The sequence below is a fragment of the Lutjanus erythropterus genome, chromosome 22 (assembly GCF_056507025.1).
Source record: "Lutjanus erythropterus isolate fLutEry1 chromosome 22, fLutEry1.hap2, whole genome shotgun sequence".
Classification (NCBI taxonomy): domain Eukaryota; kingdom Metazoa; phylum Chordata; class Actinopteri; order Lutjaniformes; family Lutjanidae; genus Lutjanus; species Lutjanus erythropterus.
In genome coordinates this window covers 6,516,326-6,527,460 of record NC_139338.1, presented here as the reverse complement: position 1 = coordinate 6,527,460, position 11,135 = coordinate 6,516,326, and the positions used below count along the sequence as shown (strand labels likewise).

The window sequence follows — 11,135 nt, the reverse complement described above, 5'->3', positions numbered from 1 at the left end:
ACACATCTTTGATAAAAATTAAAGAAAAACAAACTTAAATTTATTAGAATTGCTCTCATCACAGCCAACAAGTGTTTAGCCTGCATTGGAAAGATGCACAACCACCTACGCTTGTCAGATGGACTACTGAATCAGCAACATGTCTTCCAAATGAAAAAATAATGTTTAACCTGAGGGGCAAGAATTTGAAAAGATATGGGGAGAATTGGGGAGGGGAGGAACATTTCAAAAGAGTCCATAACATAGTAGTCCATTTACACTCAATTTGTGCGGATTCCAATTATGATGTGGAAGTCAGACATGTCTGTTTTACATTTGTTTCATTTTATTTATTTATTTATTTTTCAATCCATTCTGCTTTCAATTAAATGAATACACAAGGACTGTTATCTATTCCCTTCCTACAACTGTTTGTTTGTTGCTCTTTTCCATTTTTTTTTTCTTTGTTTGTTCTTCTCTTTTTGCTCTGATCAGGATCATTTTCTGAAAAATTTTATGCTGGACCTGAAAGGGTGGGTGGGGGTGGATGTGAGGTCTTGGGGGTGGTAAGGGGGCCAAGGGAGAGTGGTGTTGGATGGGAAGGTGGGGTGTGACCATACTGTATTTTTGCACATTGCTATGTTATTTAGCTCAAGGGCTGTAATTTTATAAAACCAATAAAGATAAAGTTGAAAAATAAATAAATAAATAAACGTCAGCATTAAGAGCATATTAAGTTCAATAGATATTTTCTGCCAACATTACTCTCTTGCCTTATTTGCAGCAACAGTGTTGCATTTTGCCATAATATATTTTCAATATTCTCCATAGCTCTCCAATGACTTGTTCGTCTTAAATGAAGCTGGCCACTCGCAATCGCTTACGTTGCACAGAAGAAGAGTCAAATGTTACACCAAAAAAGTCTATGCGCAGCCACATTTTATGACTTTCTGACCTGGACTTTAAGTTCTGTTGAGCCAGATAATGAAAAGAAAGCCTGGCTGTGTTAGGCTGCCTTTATAGTACAGCCCTCAGGAGGAAACAGAAAGCCTAGCTCTGTCCAAAGTTAAAAAAAATCTACCCAACAAGACCTCTGAACCTGCCTAATTAACTAATTTGTTTAAAATTGTGAAAAAAAAAAAATAAAAATAATAAGATGTGGTTTAACTGGACACTGACAATGAATGAGAAGATGACGATAACGCCAGTGAATCAGAGTAAAAACAGTGACATCTGTCATCAACATCTGCTTGAAGATTGCATGAAGGACTCACAGTACAGTGCGATTGACAAAAGCCAGATGCACTGTGGTTACAGCAGCATTCAACCAATATAGCTGCTGATTTGTCCAGTTTGTACATTCAGAAACATAACCAGCTGTTCACCTGAGCTCTGGACATCCAATATGGCTGCCAAAAGGCCTTTTCCATCACCTGACAGCCTGCTTATTGCCTCCATCAGTTCAGGTTCTAATTATTGCTGTGTGAGGTAACACACTGGCTATTTCCATTACCTTGTCAGGATGTTTTGACAGGTGCTTGCTTCCCAGTGCTGTAGAGGGCTCTGCAGCTGGCACATGAATGAATGTAGTGGTGTGGAACTATTGACATTACGTGGGATTTGTAGATGGTGTGTTATTTCCCCAGAGGCGCCTGAACTGTTGTCTCTGCAGCAAACATAAGCTCTGTGATTGAAGGTCTTTGACATCACCAATATCTCCTCCTGACACGAACTGGGCACGCTCTGCCGATTCATAGACTGGCCCATAATCTCACAGGGATGGAGAGTGTGGGTATGTACCAGTGATGGAGGAGGTATTCAGACCCTTTACTTCAGTAAAAGTACTAATACCACACTATACAAATACTATTCCAAGAAAAGTAGTGCTTTTAAAATGTTAATTTAGTAAAGGTATCTGAGTATAATCAGGAACATGTATGTATAACAAGTAAAAGTAAATGGACCCTGTGACTGTTGTACTATTACATACTATATTGTATATTATTGTTTCTCATGCATTAAAGCAACAACGTGTAATTATTTACCTTGAAGAGATAGTTCACCCCAAAATCAAAAATACACATTTTTCCCCTGGCCTGTAGTGCTGTTTATCCATCCCAATTCTTTTGGTTTGAGTTGCAGAGTTTTGGAAATATCGCCCATAGAGATGTCTGCCTTCTCTCCAGTATAATGGGAGTAAATGACACTACTTTCTTTTTATTAGAAAAAAAATAGTTCCTGTAGATTCTAAAGTAGTTCCACTCAACTCTACTGCAGAAAGAAAATAGCTCCGACATGAAACCTCTCACAACAAGGTCTGTGGATTATTCTGAGCAACCAGGTCATGATTTCTGCAAAGAGACATCACTGTTTGGTTTTTCAAATGTAATTTTAGGCTACTACAGGCCAAGGGGAAAATATGTATTTTTCATTTTGAGGTGAACTGTACCTTTAACATTTTCATCTATAAAAGTATGTTGATGTTACACTGACTTATAATAGGGTGAGCGGTGCACTCATAGTTGGTGCCACCGATTATGTCACTGATTTTGGTGAAACCGCAACATATTTTATGGAGAAAATGTTTTCTGGTTTTTCCTCTGATGTCCTCCGTCTGCTCTGCCTCAACTCTCAGTGATTTACAGAATTTCCTGATGGACAGTAAAGTAACCACTAACCGCTGTTATCTGTAACTTATTTGGCTTTTCCACTGCAGCTATGCCGCACTGATTTGCTTTTCCGTTACCTCTTTTTGACGTGCTGTGCTGTGTCGAGTCATATTTGAGACAGCCCTCCTCTGGAGTGGGGCCACAGCGGGGGCGACCTGCCTCTGAGCGGGTTGTGGTGACGTCTTCCTGACTGCAGCCAACCTCTGACAACCTCCGTTCTACCCCTCAAACAAGCGAGTGTTGAGAGATCTGCTCCTGTGTGCAGAAGAGCAGAGAGAAAGAGGTTTTTAAAAGTGTCTGTATGTTCAGCACTTTTGTAGCTTCTAACTGAATCTCTCTGGTTTGAAGTTTGTGCTGCTGTTTTTACCTTAAGGCTTCTGCTTTAATTTATTATTTCATCCTCACTTTCAGCTTATAGTAGTTGTATTAATTTACTGCTGATGAAAACACAACATTTTCTGATTTTGCTCCTTCATAATAAAAGCTTTTACATAACATAATAAGAGGGACTTTAACTGTACAAAATTATACGAAATGAAACCACCATTTAACTGGCGTTTTACAGTTGTTTGACTTGAGTTATACTCATCTTCAGTTAAAAGACACATCTTGAAGCAGGTAGCCCAGTCAGTCAAGCTGCTGTTAGCTAGTCAGCTCAGTTAGCCAGACTAGAAGACTAGAGCATGTGGGGAATGTTAGTGTTTACATCTATAGCACAGGAGCATTGGACTGTCAGGAGAAGGAGGTTTTCATTCTTGAGGGGCGGGGGGGGGGATGCTGATGGGGAGCGGCGCCAAATGGTCACCAGAACCGGCAGACTGAGGATGTAACCAGGCTCAGCAGCCTCAACGGACAACATGGCAGAAGTGAAGAGAAAAACAGAGAGGCGCCACCAGACAAGAGTAAATCTCAGACTGACTGTTAGTCATTGGTGAGGATTTCATGAAATAAAAAGCTGCAAGACGGACGCCATGCTCGCCTTCTTACTGTCGGACTAGTAAGTAATGTTAGCTGGTTTGCTATGTCTTGTGTTGTTGCCTTGCTTCATTTAGTAGTTTTTGATTAAAAGTAATTATCATAATTCTAACAAATGCACGTGTACAGCTGTCCATATTAACAGCAGCACTCTGAATCTTACATAATGTTGCTTTAATGTAAAAGCTGTAAAATAACAGTTTACTGTTGTAGCTGGTTGAGGAGGAGATCATTCTTAAACTGCAACTGATGATTATTTTCCTAATGGATTCATCTGCTGATTGTTTTCTCCATCAATTGGGTGATGTTGTGTTTTGTTGTTGAGTTGAGAATGCTGTCACAATTACACAGAGCTCAAACTGCCAACTTGTTTTGTCCAACAAAAAGTACAAACCTTAAAATTACTAAAAAAAAATAAGCAAATCATCACATGTGAAGCTGGCAGCATGAAACATTTAGACTAAAACATCATATTTTAGAAGCTGTTACATATTTTGTGTACAAAAATCTAAATTTTTCTGTGGCTTGTAGCTAAGGCTGTCAGATAATTGCGGTGAAGTAAAAAGCAAGAATTTTCACTCCTGATATGTAGTGAAGTAGAAGTAGAAAGTAGCATGGAAAGGGTCAAGTTAAGTTCAAGTATCTCAAATTTGTACTTAAGTACAGCACTTGAACTAATGTAAATGTATATGATCATGTGTGAAAGAGAGAGGAAAATGTGCAATCTGGAGCAATGAATAGTGAGGATACAATGATCAACATACTGTTGTGTGTGTGTGTGTGTGTACGTGTGTGTGTGTGTGTGTGTGTTCTCAGCTGACTTTTTTTCACATCTTTAATCAAACCCACTGCATAAAAAGTAGTCTGGGAAGCTATAATGTACCACAGCACTGTCTAAAGTTCTACACATCTGAAGTTTTTCTCTTTCATGCAAAGAGAATATTTGATTTCCAAACACTGACAGCTGGCAGTGGGGGAATAGTCCTGCTGCTCTCAGGGTAACAAGAGCGTTCTCTTACAAGGAAGACAGACGTAAGGACATTCTTACTGAAATGATGTTGCTCACAATCTTTCCGTTTTGCAGTGCAGAGTTTCCTCTTTTTTGGCCCAGGTGTATTATTGGTTGAACAGTGAGCGAAAATGTTCCTTCAGACAGCAAATACACAGTGGAAATGGATTTGCCTGATCCTCTTGAGCTTCTAGAGCTTCTAGAATAAACACTGTAAAGGAGAGGATCATCAGGAAATCATGATAGTCAGTATGAAGACTATCCAAACTGTCAGAGCTGTACTGTGATATTTCCTGTTTAAGTTGGTGTTTTGTTTTATATTTGGTATATTTGGTTGGTGTTTTATGTTTATATTTCCTTGTATATTTCCTCTTGCGTATATTTTTATATTTAAGGCTCAAGCAGTGAAGAGCGTGAGGACCCTACTGGATTTGCTCGGATTATTATATTATTTCTTCTTTTAATTTTTTGTCCTCTTCAGTCACATTTTTGAGGGGATGAATATGTTTGATGGCGCATGAAACTTGGCACACACATTAGTCGTGGTGAAAAATTTAGTCTGATATTGCTTTTGGCAGGGGGCGTGGCCAAATGGTGTGGCCATGCCCCCTTAAATAGCAGCCCCCGCAGCATGTTTTGCCGATATGCATGAAAATTGGTACACACACATATATCACTCCAAGACGCACAAAAAAGTCTCGTGGACCCATGGGCTAAACCCAACAGGAAGTCAGCTTTTTGGAGTTACGTGGCCAAGTTTGGCGGTTTCCACGAGTTTTATCTTAATGAACTCCGACAGAAATAATCTTACTGACTGTGTGCCATCTAGACTAGTTTGTGATCAAAAGTTATCAAAAGATTTGGTCAGCGTTGAACGGTGTGGCCGTGGTGTGGTGTCGAGTTTTGATGTCTCGCCATGAAACGCAAAATTGCAATAACTTTGGTCCGATCTGCACCAAACTTCACATGTTTGATAAGACTCCTGCCCTGAACACATCTACATGACAATCAGGAGTCAAATGCCACCTACTGGAGTCAGGAGGTGAGAGCAAATTTCTTCTTGCAGCGTCCAAAGGGTGTGAAAATTCAGCTCCTTGTCCACCAGTCGACGTCTGGTGACATGGTCGCGGTAGCAGCACGCCCCGACAGGCACAGGGGTGCGAGGGCCTGTGCGATGCTGCTTGCAGCTTTAATTTATATTTCATATTGTTTACTGATGCTTCTTTATATTTTTATTATCCACTTTGCTGCTGTAACACTATAAATGTTCCCATTGTGGGACTAATAAAGGAGTATTTTATCTTCTCCTATTAGTCTGGAACATCTCAGTTCATTTTCGACTTTCATCAACAGGCACAGACCAAACCAAGGGTGCAGATGTCATTACAGTTTTGGGAGGGACAGCAGTCTTACCTGGACCTACCCACTTGGAGCAAGGTATTTCGATTGCAGTCTGAGAGAAGTAGAAAACAAGTTGGTTTTAGCTCCACTTACATGTTACTTTTGTTTGAAAGGTTTGTTGTTAGCTCAGTTTATGTTAAAACACCCTCTGGATTCAACAGATTCATAAATTCAACAACAGCGTCAGCAATCTTTACAAAAATGCTTCAACAGCTAATAAAGTTGTGTTCCACTGTCAGTCATTGTAAAAAACTGGCCCCATATTAGATAAATGCTTGTGATTGGCCCATCCACATCTAGGATGGGTGGCAATCTGTCTGAACTGGAGGGTGGCCAGACGTATCTGCTAGATAAAACATGAGCTCACAAATTCATCTGGTTCCCAGGCTAACAGTTACTACATTTGGCATAAAAACTGTGCTTTGCAATTATGTAACTGAGATCTTTTATACTGCACATTCAAGCACTTTGGGAGCCTCATTCACTCTCAAATAAATGAAGCTACAAAGTTTACTTTTTTTCTTTTATCAGTGTTCTTTTTAAAACTGTGTTTTCAGTTGCACTCTGATTTCCTGACAACATATCAAAATCTTGTAAATACAATACAAAGCAGCAGTGTTTTCAGATGAACCTGTGTTGCTATCAAGGCCTCAACACAGGAGGCAGATGCTCTACCAAGTGAGCTATTGGGGCAGGGCGATATATGCCAGGATCATATTATTTTCACAGTGTTTTTTCCCCAAGATATCTCCCTTGCTTTGTTAACTGTAGCAGTATTGGCCTTTTTTCATTTTGAGCCCTTTATGTCCTTTATATAGTTCAATGTGCAGGGTTTGTTTTGTAGCTGAGAAAAAAAAACTGATCTCGTTTTCGCTTCATCTTATTCTCTTTGATAATCAGCTGTTCTGGGCTGCTTATGTTCTCCGTGCACGCTCACAGCGCAGCCTGTTTTAGCCAGGCTTGAGTTAGCGTCAACGGCTTAGGCCCTGAGTGGAAGATGAAATTAATTCTAGCCAGGCTTCTTGGATGGAATACCCTCAAGATCATTTCGGATGGCAAAATCTTCTCCCTAGCCTACAGATCGTGCATTCGTATGCAGATATCCGTTTACAGAAACTGACCAGACCTTCACACCTGCACTTTAAAGCACCAGATGTGCTTAAAGCCACACGGACACAAACCAGAACGTTTTCCCCTCAACTTTCCGCAAGATCCACTGATACTGTGGCCTGGTCACAGATCAACATCTGCTCCTGTATGCATGAATCTCAAAAGAGGATGCTATTGCTCAGACCATTCATCTTTACCTAAATGTAGACTGAACAGCAATGCTCTGCTTCACAAGAGGTTGCTAATGTACCCATGCATCACGGAATGAAAGTACAATGTTAATCTAGATACCTTTTTAAACTGTGCATCACGAAAAGCACTTCACATGCACAGGCACACCACACACTGGTACAGTACACACGCTTGAAGCCTGTGGGAGATGGAAATAGTCAAGCAAGATATAAATGCGATCCATTATTTATAATATATCTGAGCGATGTGCCAGGGACGGAAAAGAGCTATATTTTTAGGTCAGTGTGTGGAATCCATTCTCACAATGTCGAATCACAAAAAAAGCAGCAAAATAGTTGAATCCCACTCATCTTTAGCCACAGAGAGACACTAGAATCCCATTTCTTCAGTGGCGAGCGTGTTCTGGCTTTACAAGTACCAGCCCAGTCCATTACAGAGTCTCTGAGTGTCTACGTTTATGGCAGGGGGAGGAGAGGCGGAGGGAGCATCTTATTGGCATCATAAAACACCATCAGTGTCACATTGATCCAGTTTTATCCACTGGCTCACTGGCCTGGGCACCAGCAGCCTCCATCAATCAGAGTCGAGGGGCTTCAGAGAGGTCATCACCGCCCCAAAAAAGGCACACTCAAATGTTTTCATCACTATTTGCCAAGTTAACAGACTGGAGCTTTTGGCAGCAGATGTTCACAGAGGATATTTGTTTCTAATATTTATTATTCCGCTCAAGGTTAACTGATAATGTATGCTCTTTTTTCCAGCTTTGCTTCCACAGCTGGGAGCTGCTCACACGTCTCTCTACAGCTCCGCCGGTGCAGTTTGGGTTTAACCGTCGTGCTCCGTCGCGTTTCAACAGAGAGCTTCTTCCTTTTTAATGCCTGCTGCAGGGATTCAACTGTGCCGTTTACTGCTGCTAACCTTTATTTAAACGGCGCTTTGTGACAGTATTCAAGTTTCTGCATCTCAGATGGCTTAAAGGCTCTGCCAGCTGCTGGAAGGGCCAGAAGAAGAGGTTACAAAAACTTCCACAGGCTCAGATCTGTAGTTTTACTATTAGAAACAAGAGTTCCAAAAAGGTTCTTCTTGAGAGGCTGAGGTTCTACCAAGAACCATTTGCTTCTTAAGAACCAGTTTTGGAAGAAAAGGTTCATTAAGGGATCTATAAGCCTTAGAATAAAAAGGCTCTTGGTAGAACCCCCTGAGGTGGTTCGTTAACATCCTTGGAATATTAAAGAGTTATCGTTAGAACTCCCTGGGTGCATTCTAGATAAAACTCTTGGAATATAAATGGGCTCTAGGTAGAACCCCCTGGGTGGGATCTTGTTAGCACCTTTACCCCTTGGGTGGATCCTGGATAAAACCCTTGGAACTAGAATGGGCTCTTGGTAGCACTCTCTGGATAGGTTCTAGATAAAACCCTTGGAATGTAAAGGGGTTATCAGTAGAACCCCCCAGGTGGGTTCTAGATAAAACCATTTGAATATCAATGGGTTCTCAGTAGAATAAATAAAACTTTTGGAATATAAAAGGGTTCTCCATAGAACCCCAAAGGTGGGTTCTTGTTATCACCCTTAGAAGACAGAAAGACACTGGACAGAGAGGGTTCTGGGTGGAACCATTACACCATAGAAGGGTTCTCTGTAGAACCTCTGTTGAAATCCTTGAAGGGTCCTGAAATCCTTGTGTGGGTTCTAGGTAAAACTCATGGAATAGAAAAGGGTTTTCAGTGGAACCCACTGGGTGGGTTTTAGAAAAATCCTTGAAATATCAATGGGTGGGTTCTAGATAAAACCCTTGGAATATAAAGGGTAGAACTACCTGGTTGTGTTCTGCTTGGATGAAACCATTCCACATTACATAAAAGGGTTCATCAAGGGTTCTTTGTTAGACTAGGGTTCCATTAACAACCCTTTTTGAAAGACAGTTCTGGATGAAACCCTTGTAATATAAAAGGATTCTTGGTAGAACCTGACTTCTTGTTAGCACCCTCAGAAGATGGAAAGGTCCTGGGTGGAACCATTACACCACAGAAGGGTTCTCTGTAGAACCTCTCATAGAGGGTTGCGGTCAAAACCTTTCACAGATGGTTCCAGTTATATCTTTATGTTGGGTTCTAGGTTGAACTATCTTACAAGGTTTTGACTGGAAATTTTATAAAACTTTCTACCAGGAACCAAAAAAGGGTTCTCTTAGAGGGGCAAGCCAAAAACCAGTTTATGGTTCTAGTTTGCGCTGTTATTTCTAAGACGGCAGGGGACTGAGGCTGAGTGGTAGCTGGAGGATTGTGGAAATTTCCTTTTTTTCAGCTTCCTGCAGTCCAGAGCAGCAGCTTCCATTTTCTCTTAAATGCATATTTAATCTGTCTGTATCATCGTTGTTCGCCTCCTGCATCTCCTCTCTCTTCTCTCAGTCTAAAATAACTCTGTGGTCTGAAACTGATTTTTCTTTCGCTCTACTTTCTCAGATGTTTCGGCAATAGATTGATTTTCAGGGAAGGTGTTTGGTATTTTGATAGGCACGTGTAAAAAAGCACTCACAAGGCACTGTTTACTCCCAAACCCCAACACAGTACAGGAGTGGGTGGATATTATAAATAATTTTTTGGAAAAGATTATTTTTTCTTTCTGTTGTCAGAAAAATGTGTTCATTAGATTCTGGACCAAGTTGGGCAAACATGTACGGTAAGAGCCTTACAGTCATGCTTTGTAGAGGCATTGGATGAACTACTCTGTGATGTTGTTTTTTTTCTATCAAAAATCATTGATTTCTATTTTATTTTCTCCTGAAAACCCTCCGCTGACACACTTTTCATTGCTCTTGTGTGCACACTACTTCTTCCAAAAAGTAGAAAGTAGATAGATTTAGAAAAAGTCTGTGGATGGTGGAGGAAATAAAAGTTCTTTAAATGAACTTCATTAAATCATGGTAATTATTTCCGTGTGATGAAATGGCTTGCTTTTGGGATTAAGCATTTCTGTTGGGCCAACTTAAATTACTTGTGTTGGTTCAACTTCATTTATTTAATTTTACTACTGTAAAACTAGTCGCAACAACCCTATTAAATTAAGTTGGACCCAACCCAAGTAAATCAGTTGAATTGACACTAATGAAAGTTTTCCATTATTTAATTAAGTTCATTCAGAGAGTTATTTTTCTACTGTAGTTAAAGTTGCTACAAGGAACTTTTAGATTTTGTTGAGTGTGGAGCCCCCTGTGGACAAAAGTGGCAGTGCTTCCACTGTTAACCACAAAATATAACAGAAAAAATAAAATTATTTAAATAAATCTTTCTGACTGGCTTGCATAACTTCTGATTTCAAGGAGAATCTTCAGAGTGACAGACATTAACAACAATTATGTAGAAATTTCCTTTCCTCTTGCTTCAGTAATAATTTCACACTTATTACAATACAGGTAGGACTACAGTATTATTATAAATCATAATAGTGTCGATTAGACAAATGTAGATTATTATTTTGTGATGTGACAGCAATACAGTGAAGGATTGAGCTTTGATTTTCTATTCAAATCCCTTATTGAATAATGTCATTCTGTGGTCTCTATGATGTTGAAATTACATTAACCAGACAGCTTGGGATGTTATCAATGCATTGCTTGAGACTCACTGTTTCACGTACAATTATCTGAATAACTAACAAGTATCTTACTAACTGCTGCAATCACAAGTGACTGAAAAAAAAATCAACTATCAATGTGATCTTTGACGCTGGCTGCAGCCTCAGATAGCAGACTCTGGTGTGCTTGTTTTATCTGTGAAATATAGTCTACACTGCAGCAGA

The 11,135-nt window shown here is 40.0% G+C and overlaps 1 long non-coding RNA gene across 1 annotated transcript in view; it reads right to left on the bottom strand.

Annotated features, from left to right (window-relative positions):
* Positions 1 to 2,764: 2,764 nt before the first annotated feature.
* Positions 2,765 to 11,135, bottom strand: part of LOC146306553 (uncharacterized) — a 103,785-nt gene continuing 95,414 nt past the window's right edge. The window contains exon 7 of the long non-coding RNA XR_014769004.1: positions 2,765 to 2,903. This is a non-coding gene — a long non-coding RNA (uncharacterized LOC146306553). The remainder of the gene's footprint in view (positions 2,904 to 11,135) is intronic.